The following is a 12,067-nucleotide window of genomic DNA, read 5'->3' on the forward strand; positions in this document are numbered from 1 at the left end:
CCAGTGCACTTCTGCCTTCCAGGAGGGCCAGCAGCTAAGCCAGCATTTGAAGAGGCTCCAGAGTCAGAACTCTGACTCTGCTCCTTTTCCTTTCTTCCTTCCACAATAAGAAATGAAATGTTTGCTTCTACACAGAATTATGTAAGTGACCTTATATGCCCCCTTTCAGGATCATGCAGGGCAATGGAAACTGAACACTTTTGTCTCAACTCTGGCCTGCCCTCCCTCATTAAGTTACAGGGACAAATGCCCTGTCTTGCATGGAAAAGCTGTGCATGGACCCCAGATGCCAAATACTGTCAAAATGTACTCTTACCAGAAATCTTATTTACAGAAATGGGGAAATAAGCCTGGCCAGATGATTCCTGCCCCTGTTTACTAATGGTAGAGGTCCTTCAGTGGAACCCATGTCTAGCCAAGGTATGTAAACTTAGCCCTGGGATTGGAAATTTCTTCTTAGTCATTTTGACTGGTCTATTTTTGAAGGATGTGTCCCATAGTTGAAACACAATAGCCAGCAGTGGATGGTAGTTTTGGTAGTGGCAATCACTCTAGTTAATTTTCTTTCTGAATTTCTTTTTGTTCTGCCTTAGTATTTAGCAATTGGCTTTGATATAAGCCTAGCTCCGATGTACAAGGAAGGATCAAGAACAGAAAGGGTCATCATTATTTGGGCAGTGTACCTACAGGGAACATGTAGATGCTAGTGATAATCACAGTTTGAACATCTGCCTTCAGGGGATAAAACTTAGGCAAAGAGTCAGAGGTAACACATGCAAGATTCATTTTCTGTATCTCTATTTTGTTCTAATGCTTGGATTCACTGATGCTTTTAAAGGATGTCTATTAATCTGCCTGTAAACTAGTGCTAAAAAGATGTAACTTTCACAATTGTTGCTAGGAATAAACAGGATAAGCATAAAGTATGTGGAACAGTGTCTAGTTCATAGGTAAGATTTAATAAATGGTAGAGTGGAAAATATATCAACAATAGTTGCTGTCTTCCTAATCAGGGACATATACTTTAAAGTTTATATCTAATCAGGGACATATATTTTAAAAAATGAAATAAATGGGCATTGATTGAGTAAAGGATAGCTATGAGAGAAGTTGAAATAATACTTTATTAAAAGTACTTTAATAAAAAAATATAATCAGTAACAAGAGACTCTGAATAAGGCAGTCAGAGAAGCCACTCTGAGGAGGTGATATTTGCACCAGAGAAGGAGACAGGATGTGAGAATGCCTCTGGGTACAACAAGCAGAAATCACAAGATCTGTGAGGTGGGAAAGAGATGAGAGTAGCTGGAATGTGGACAGGCAAAGCTGGGAACCGGGTGAGGTGAAGCCAGATAGTTTTGATCAGACTCAAAATTCATGCTACTCAAAAATGTGGTCTGGACATTACCCGGAAGCTCACTGTAATTCAAAAAATTCAGATCTTGCCCCAGAAGCTGCATTTTGACAAGATCTCTGGGCAATCCCTTTGTGTTTTTAAGAGTAATAAGCACTAGTTTAGGAAGCCACTGAAAAGTTGGAACAACACAATGGTATGATCCACTTAATATTTTTAAAAGGTTGTTCTGGATGCCATGGTGAGCATGGATTAGAAGACCATGTTTTTATTGTTATTTTATTATTAGATATGATGCTTCTGCCTAGTTTACTGCTCCATCTCCTTCCAAGACAGTCTTGCTGTAATTTGGCCATTTTCTTCCTGAAGGCTCACCCAGGCCTCCAGCATGAACTAGTCTTTTCCTGATTTATGTTGTGCTCAGTGCCACTGCCCACCTGCCTTGTACTTTCAAGTGTCATCTGCTCCTGTATTCCTCAGAGCCCAGCTCTGATCACCACATCAGGAAGCTGCACCCTGTTATATCCTGATGGTCTCCTCTGTAGCTAGAGACAGCACCTGCCTTTGATATTGTACCCCCACGCCTTCAGCTGGTTCTTCCAGACCCAGCCTCTGCCTCAGCGGTGGTTTTCATGCTATGGCCATCTGTTCCCACTGTGTGCCCCTTCCATGCCCCAGGAAGGACCAAGTTAAAAATGAGCATTTCCAAGTGACTATGATTAGATTCCAAAGATGAGAAAGGAGTTCATATGTAAATGCCAGCCATCTTCACATGAAAAATAAAACTTTTTAATCAATTGTTGGGGGGAGCTGTTAATGAGCTAACCACTTTTAATTCAATATTTGACAGTAATTGCAAAAAAATTACATTTAACAAGACAGGAACCTCTATGGGTTTTTAGCAGGCAAACGAGGTAACAGAATAGTGTCTGTTAAGGAAAAGAAAGATAATCAAAGGAGCCTTCATGACTGTTGCTGAGTCTGAGTGACAAGACTACCAACAGTAACCCCCAAAGACAGATGATACTGGCTGTCTGGAATAAGAAATAGAATAGACAATTTCCCTGTACTTAGCATAGAACAGTCTAAACGCCAGGCCTGATGAAGCATGTTGGTTGTTGGGAATGGCTGGAGATCTTGCTCAGCTAAAGCTGTCAAGGAGGCTGGGAGCCAAGGGGAAAGAGCTTAATGACTTCTAATAGAAGTTAACAGGTAACTTTTTCAGTGAGGCTACAAGTAGCTACAATCCCTCTTCATTATGTGGCAATGGCAAGGAATACTTTTTTCTCATTCTGTGTTCTGTTCTGCGGAGAAATCAGTTCTTGATGCCGCTCAGCATCCTTTTGGAATGGCATCATGAAACTTAGTCCTTCTATTAGCAGGGCTCAATCAGACCCACGAAATGAGGGCAGCATTAAAGAGAGGTGTTGAGACTCGGGACGGAGGAGGGTCAGAGGGAGCGTTGTGAGGTTTTAATCAGGTCACCATGCATTTCATCCTTGGGCTGCTCTGGAGATCTGAGTTAGGCAGCTGGGAGTACCATAGAGGCATGGCACCAAAATTGTCCTCATTATCCACTTTCTTGAAACCCTCTGAAGAAGGGCACCTTTGTCACCTCAAATGGCTATGTCATCACCTTTATTCCTGTTCTAACTCTGGCTTTAATGGATTTTCTGAGCTTCTAACTTTGAAACCATATAGAAAGGACAACCTCAACTGAGCACCATCGCTGTTAGGCAGATCAAATGTCATCAGTCCTTGGGGACAGCTTTAACATCAGAATGATGTTCAAATTTTGGTGATTTAAAGTCAAGCAAATAGATTCTGTATATTTTCAAAGGTTTCTAAAACAGTCTTCAGGAAGAAGACTCATTTTCCCTCAGTTTAACACTGTATCCTTTCTAAAACAAAGGAAGACAAAATGCCATTTTTATACAATTTTGGGGTGAGGGAAAGAATGTGAAAGAAAAGGAAAATAGCTAACAAAACATTCACATTGCTATATAAGGAAAAAGAACCTTTGGATACAAAGTTCATATTTGACAGGTAATGTGACAATAAAAGGGGAAAAACATGAATTAAAATGCAATGAAAAGTTCATACTCTCCGTGCACAGAGAAACAAGTGAATGTCTTAAAATTAATCAGCTCTCTGACTATAAGAAGGGCTTCACATGATTGATGAATGCATAGTGCTCTTTCTTTCAGGTGCATGTTAAACATAGTGATGAGATTAATTTGAGTCCCTCTTTTTAAGAGAATATGCAAAAATGCATGTTTTGCATATAGTGGAAAGCTAAAAGTATTTTTAGACAAACTCAAAATCAAGTCTAGGTTTGTGGTAGATAACTAAAGACTCTACCTATTTAATATAAAGATCAAATGCTCTAAATATTGAAATTCACTTGAGAGTTAAACCTATGAATAGAGTCAGACTGAGAAACATGGAAGGGAGATCCAGTAACAGTTCTCATAGTCACAATCCACCAGGCAAGGCCTCAAGTTATCTTCAATAAAACCTAGTGTATATATATATATATATATATATATATATATATATTGCACTCAAAAAATGTAATTGCTCTGTTGGATTAGAAGACTATAGCTCTTATCTTATAGAATCATTTTGAAGAAAAATGCATTTTATGCTTGTGTTAAATAAAACTACTTTAAAACAAAAACATAAACTAGTAGACCAACCACTAAGCATTCATGACAAGAAATAGGTTTTAAAAATTTTGGAACAGAAACAGATTGTGTGCAAAAAGTGTAGTTCTCAAAATTGACTGTTCATTAAAATCATACAGGAAGTTTCTGGAGAAAAAAGACTCTGAGATCCACTTTAAAATCTCTGAATCAGAATCATTTCATGGACCCCAGATTGTTTCCTATAGTTAGAGTCTCTGCTTCTTTTTCACACTGAATTAGCATGCTTTTGAACAGGGTTTGAGATGAGGCCTTCAATTTAATGCCAAAAAGTTGGAAGCCACCATATTTACAGTTATAACAGCTGCTGAATGAGGAATGGACCAGGGCTCAACTACTGGGAATCGCTGATATAGAACATAAGCTTCATGAAGACAAGAACTATCTTCTCCCCACTGTTTCACTAAACCCTTAGAAGATGCATCACAGGTGATCACCAAACATTCTTAGACTAACTAGGGAACTGGGAGGTCTTTATCAAAATTTCATTCTCTCTCTCTCTCTCTCTCTCTCTCTATCTCTATCTCTATCTCTATCTCTATCTCTCAAAAATGGAAAATTTAGTAATGACATACCTCATGGTAATACAAAAGAGTCTGTTATGGTTTGGATCTGGAGTAGTCCCCAAAGTTTCATGTGCTTAAGGACTGGTCCCCAAAACAGCAAGGTTCATAGGGGTTCTTGGGAAATGATTGGATGTGAGGGCTCTGGCCTCAACAGTGGCTTAATCCATTGATGAGTTCATGATTTGGTGACGTTATTTGGAGATGGTAGACACTATAAGAGATGGGACCTAGTTGTAGGTGTTGCATCCTTGGGGGCATGCTCTTAGAGACTACATCTTGTCCCCAGCACCTTTTTCTCTCCCTCCTTCTCTCTCTCTCCCACTTTTCTTTCCCATGCCATGAGCTGAGCAGTTTTCTTCTGCCATGTCCTTCTGCCATAATATTCTGTACCATCTCAGACCCAAACCAGTGGAACTGGCCAACCATGAACTGGAACTTCTGAAACCATGGCCAAAATAAATCTTTCCTCTTTTGTTTTTCTTTTCTCATTTATTTTGTCACAGTGACAAAAAGCTGACTAACACAGGATTGGAGTGAAAGTCCTTCACTGAGATATAAAATCCCCCAATTTTATAATGTCTTGGAACATCTGGACCAAACAACTTTGCCTACATTGACTTTTGAGACCTATGAAATTGCTCAGCCATGTATCTTCCTTTGTGCTAATCACAATGATTGGCTCACAGGAGGTGTTCGATACATAGCATTCATTGAACTAATCAATGCATTCTCTTTTACAGTCATTAAGATAATTCAGATTCATTAGTTACAAGGACAAACTTTATAGTGTGCCTCTTATATATTTTTTTAAATAAATGGACACTAAAACAAACCTATGAACTATAACTAAGCTATGTGAAAGTCACATTAATTCACCCAATTCATAGATCAAGAGAAAGCTGTTTCATATTTCTTAAATTACAGATAAAATTTTATCAATCTTTTATTAAGTCCATAATACCCATTTCTGTGTATTTGCCAGCTAGTCAGATTGAGAGATAGAATCATTTTTTTTTTGGATTTCTGGCAGCCTATGCTATTGGACCTCTCCACCAATTGACAGAGTTCTGTCCGATGGGAGTGAACACAGTGTGGCCAACTGCTGCACTGCCTTAAAAGTGAAACTGTCTGTCCTTGCCTCTCTCTGCCTTTTCCACTGGATGGCATCTGGACTTGACAATGACCCAGCATCAACTAAACAGATATGGAATATAGCCCAGAGAATGATGGAGCCACAAGACTGAAGGAACCTGGGTTTCCAAATGATTGCCCTGAGCTGTGGCTTTTTCCCATTCTGAACTGCTTACCTGTGGTCTGTTATATAAGAAAGAAATAATTTTCTCCATGACTAAATCCCTGCATTTGTGTGTTTTTGTTTTAGTAGCTTACCCGCAAATATTATATTTCCTTCTCCAAGGTTCTGTGATTCCATTTTTATCCAAAGGGGCAAGCATCTAATGTTTATCTGCAAGGAGTATGCTGTTTGCCAGTTTTCCCCAAAGGGGATAGCATGGGTTAAAGCAAGTATTCTACTTTGTAATCCTACACAGCTGACAACCACCAATAGAGAATGTTCTCAGGACAATTGTGCCAAATAATGAAAAAAGGTGAGACCAAGAAGCTAAAAATATTATGATACATAGTTGTTTCTGACCTGGATATATCATCTGAAGGTGCATTTGGTTTGACGTCTTGTAAACACATTCTCAGTGACAGAAACAATATTTTTTAGTCTATTTCTGGGCATGTGCATAGAGTTAATTAGCAAACTCCCAACTTACTGTGCATGCAAATTCCAAAGTTCAAGAAGTGGCAATTTGCCCACATAAACCTTATGCAGTTTTTATTGTTTTGTCAGATCTGCTTACTTAAATGCATAAATTAAGTACTATGTGTTGCACCTACTTAAAAATATGGCAGGATTCTTTAGGAGAAGTGAAAATTAAAATGTCAGTAAGAAAAAAGCTTTGCCATCTCACCCTCAAAACCATGCCATGGGAGGAAAGTCAGTTTTGGAGATGTGTTGGCTACCAGGCCAAACGTAGCAACAAAATCTGGTGCCACTCCTAGGTCCACCCCACCCCAACACCCTCACGTTCTCTTGATACCAGAGAGACCACATGCAGATCATTGAGTAGGCATGAGCTTCAGCAATAACAACTAAGCCCACCTCTCCTTTATCAAGTGTTTCATTCAACACTTCATAACCAACCAATCTTTGATCATGGGGTTCAGAATATCCTTTTTATTGTTTTATACAGAATGACCCACTTGGTTCTTATTTTTGTCTGAACTGCCTATGCATTCCTGCTGAAAGACTACATTTGCCTTTGCCCTGCCTCCTTCATGACAGGGACTATCCCTCACTAAAAAAAAAAAAAAAAAAAAAAGAAAGAAAGAAAGAAAGAAAGAAAGAAAAGATTTTTCCCATAGAACTCTGCAAAATTGCTTTATGCCATAGTTATACACTCAGTAGTTTTTAAATATTTGGCTTAGGAATACTTTGAAACACATATTCCTTATTCTTATTCAATGGTTTATAGCATGGATTTTAAGTCACTTAGATATTCTTGAAGGCATTGAAGATGCTCTGCCAGTTACAGTTGGCATTCCAAAAACACACAAACATACAAACATATGCACACTCATATTTACTCTTGATAAGATAGCACAGGTTAGCAGGTACACATTGCTTTGCTTTAGGCTGGAATTATTTTAATTCAGCATGGCAGTACTGGTTATCTTGTTACAAGCTGGGCAGGAGCTCTATCAACAAATAATGATATTTATATGTGTGTGTATACATATATATGAATGAATTCTTAATGCTATTTTTGGTAGACGTATTTTTTTAAAACTATGGGACTCCTGGAGAGTGAAAAATAATAAAGCTTAGAGTTGCTTAAAATTAAGATGAACCTATCATTTCCTCTGGAGGTTTAAAAATGCTCTCCCAAGGTGATTTAAACAATTTCTACATAATACTGTCAAACTATCAAATAGGATAATCACGCAAAATTTTGCTATCTTTCACCCATCCCTACTTGATTTTGTTGCTAGAGCAGGTGACGCTCCCTTATCATCAGTTGCCAAAGAGAAAAGCAGTCCCTCCTATTTCATCATTTACTACTGAGAAAAGTAATCAAAATAGAACTCATGTCAATTTGTTCTCCTGACACTTTTCTATGTATAAAAATAAGGGGGAAATCCTCATTATTGCCTAGTCCATCCTCCCTTCTTCCCTATTTTCATTTTAAAATTTCAAAGTACATTTCTGACTGAATAATTCCCACCCCATCCACATTTCCAGAGGCAGTTTAATAGAACATAAAAAGAGAAGATGCAGCATAATATTCTATTGTCACTGTGGCTCTCTGCTCCAAGCTCAGCCATCTGAAAGATATTCACATCTCTGGGTCTCACGTTGAGTGTTTACTTTTTATCATTTCTCTCTGATAGCACTCCTGTCAAATTTATGAATAAGTCTGGAAATTTTCAAGATAAGCTGAAACCGGTCTTATTTGTTGGCTTCTGACTCGAATTTCCTCTACCTCGTCAGGGAAGAAGTTTCTGATTTTAGAATCCAACTGCTGTATGTTTCTTTGCCCCAACTCTAGCTGTAAATCACACTTGGTTTCACAGATTTGATAAAGCCTGTGAGCTTATAATGTCCCTGCCAGAACTAGCCAAGAGTTACTTCCTGGGGAATGAAGCCAGTCGGCAGCCCTTCCAGCCACATAAATATGACCCTATTAGGTGGAAGTCAGTGGGCCTGTCTAACGGTGGGGATTTGCCCAAACAACTCCACAAAGTAGCATGATCAAAGTGATAAAAGAAATTTTCTAAAATGACAGGAGGAAAAGGAAAACAACAGAAGCTTCTGTTTTGATTTTTGTCCTCTGTCCTCCAACTCTGCTTGGATTCCACAGCAAGCAGGATTTCCTACCAATACATGACCCGTTTCTATGTAAGAAGGCAAGCTTATCCGCTAATACAGACCATCTCTCACACCTCAGATCCTACATCACATCACAAGCTGCTGCTTTGAAAAGCAAGAGCACAGAGACTTAAATAGGTTTTGACAGTGGTGGAAGAAGGGGCAGAAGTTATAAAAATGCAGATATCAAGCTCACACAATTCATGTCTTTCCAATTTTAAAATATACCCTTTGATGGTGCTAGTGAAGACCAATGGTAATGGCAGAGAAGAACTATGCTGTCACAATGTCATATATTTTATCCATGAATTAAAAGGCTATATATGATACAGTTGATAATGTTTTGTTATCACAAGAGCTGCATTGCTCTGTTGGCCCTTATTTGACTATCAAAGACCATCTGCTAGCATGGAAATATGTGGTTTGAATATTCACTCAACATTTCCCTCTCTCAGTATATACAGAGCATCTACTACATATACATACTACATGCAATTTGCCTTAGATATTATTGATACACAGAATGTACATGTATGGTTTTGGGGAGGAGAGGGAAAGTAAAGATAAAGACTTCAGAATTCCAGAGAAGTTTGATTATTTTACCCAATGTATATGCACATTATTCCAGTTTATTGTGTTTCACTCTAGGCATGAGCTAAGGTCTGTAAGTTTTAATTTAAAAGTCATAGAATAAGGAACTCTATACTTTGAGTAGTAACTTATGATATTAATGTTAGCAAAACTATTCTACATAAATAATAATAATAGCATTGTTTTTATTCCCTAGTATTATCTTTAACAAAACAATTTGAAAAGAAAATGCAGAGGAAATAAAAAATCTGAGAGGAATTTTAAAGATTAAGTAGTCCCCAATTTTCATCTTATAGATGGGCAAACTGAGACTTCATGGTTTGAATTTGTTAGCATTGCATACATAGTTGTTGTGGGATATGGAAATTACTAATTGGCTCTGGAGATTGAGATTGCACCCAGTTTGACTTGTTGCTATCAGAAAAAGAATGATTGTTCAGACTCATGCATGTGTTATGGGTTTTCTTTGTTCAGGTGCTTTGGGAAAATTGAATATATGATTAAGATAGATTTTTCTTTGAGGCTTTGAAATGGTTTTCCTGACAGGGAGAACTTACTTTCAAATTTCTCTCTCAATATGGTCTTGACAAATTAATGGATGAAACTAAGATTAAAATATCTCAAATTAGACACTAAATTCTGTGAATTGTTTTCACTATGTAATTAGAATAAAAATCAAAATTGGAAACTGCCAGTTCCCAGAGCTTTTCAGGTGTCTACAAAGGGGGAGCTCACTGTCTTTTCATCTTTGTATTAGGGACAAAAGTCACTGGAGAAGCATCGCCAGCCTTGGATAGACAGTAATGGGTTGTATTTCATCATATTCGAGGACCCTCCAAAAAGAACAATCACCTGGCCGCTGTAAGGAGACAACATAAAAAAAAAAAAATTAAGTAGGCATTAGTGGACTGAAGGCCACTCATCTCGTCCTTGGGAAGCTGATGGATATGACTATGTCACTCAATAGCCAGCTTTGTGCCAAGTTGCTTGACACAGAAAAGGCCATTCTGAAGCTGTCATTTAAAGTAGATCTGCTCTAGCAGACCCTCATATAAGGCATCTCCTTCATAAAAAGATTCCTGTAGTACAAAATATAAACCCACTGCATAAGAAAATAACCATGTCAGTCCAAAGAATAAATAAAAGTGGTAACATAGTATGTTCCCATTTTCTTCCCATCACCCATGCCAAATAAAAAACATGACTCGGAGAACAAAAGGCACAGTGAAGAATTTTCATGGAGATAACTAGTATAATCTCAGGAGAATATGCCAAGAGAAGTGTTCCGAGGATGCTCCTGTGGAGATTCCATCTTCCAGGAGCAGTGGTTGAAATAGGTCAGCACGTCCTGAAATGACTCAATTTATTTACATTCTGAATCCAGTTTCAAATATTTACTCCACGGGCTGCACTGAAGAGAGAGGTGACACTTCTCCAACTGCCTTCCATTTAATAACTAGCAAAGGTGAAGGGATAATCCATTCTTTCACTCAGCCTACAAAATCAATTAATAGAATCCACAAACCTGGGAGAATTGCTCTAGTATCTCATGTTCAGAGACAGCTGAGAGCAAACCATATAATATGGTCCTGAAATGGTCAGTTTGAGATACCATTTTCAGGTCTGTGAATGTAAGTTTATGGATTCCTAAGATTAGATTAGAGAAATATCTGTCTTGGTTAACCATTATTTCTACATTTTTGTAGCACTTTCTAGTTTTCAAATCATTTCTACACTTATCACTTCATTGAATCTTCATAATATCATGACTTATCCATTTTAATATAGAGAATGAGGCTCAGAAAAGTGGTTCCACACAGCGGCGCAACAAGGGACATGCTCCAATCCACATGCAGCAGACTTGTCACATTTTGCTCACCAGCATTTAAAGGCCATCTCTAAATGGGGGGTGGGGAGGGGGTGGGAATTTGCTTTCGTGTGTCCCTTGGGAGAAGGCGTCAATTCTCCAACTTTTTCAAATATAGTGGAGTCAAAAGAAATTTTATACTTATAAATGCACCATAAATAACCATACCCTTTGGAGAGCCTATACAAATTCTCATCAGCCATTGCCTCTCATTGTTGCCAATGGAAGTTATCAACTTCTTCATGCACTAATTGTCAAGGAAGCAGAAGAGTGTTGATCTCCTCTCAGCTCTCTGGTAGGTGCAGGCCCACAACACAGAATCAGTCAATCACAAGTTTCTTCCCTAGTCCCTAAAAAAAATACAAAGAAAGGGGGGTCTCACAAAGTTCCCACAGCAATGGCAGAACAATCAAGATGCCTGGAACAGAAGTGATGAGTGCTTGGCAGAAATGACTCCAAGCTCAGAGATCTAAGTTCCCAGCTCCTTGGTAGCCCAGGTTCCCTTGGCTTCTGTTCTCTAACTCCTACAAATTTCTTTTTTGGTAAATTGAACAGGGTCAGTTTTTATTGTTTGCAATCAGGAACCCTGTATAGCACACCCAATTTTCTAACTTTAATATAAAAAGTTTTTCAATATCATTGGCCTCTTAAAATAATTAAATTTGGTATTTGAGAAGATTCTAATACCTCATGTCCCCTTTTTTGACAATCAAAAAAAAAACTATGATGTCTTATATTTAGAACGCTGAACCAGAATATGTATACGTTAATATTCTTAGCATTATATTATATGGAGTTAAGTTAAGGTGAGGCATAAGGACCACTAATTATTATTATTTTTTTTTACTAAAATTTTCCAAGAGCATTCCAGCATGCAGTAAGTACTTCCTCCCCTGAACCCATAATATTAAATGTGTAGCATCATTGGTCAAGAAATCACCCAATGCCTTAAAACTATTCTCGTATTAGTGTTATATCTTAATTATACTCTTAAGTCTGGCTCTTAAGTTTTTTATATAATGTGATCTATTTTCCTAATTATAATTA

The sequence above is a fragment of the Callospermophilus lateralis genome, unplaced genomic scaffold (assembly GCF_048772815.1).
Source record: "Callospermophilus lateralis isolate mCalLat2 unplaced genomic scaffold, mCalLat2.hap1 Scaffold_112, whole genome shotgun sequence".
In the NCBI taxonomy this organism is placed as follows: domain Eukaryota; kingdom Metazoa; phylum Chordata; class Mammalia; order Rodentia; family Sciuridae; genus Callospermophilus; species Callospermophilus lateralis.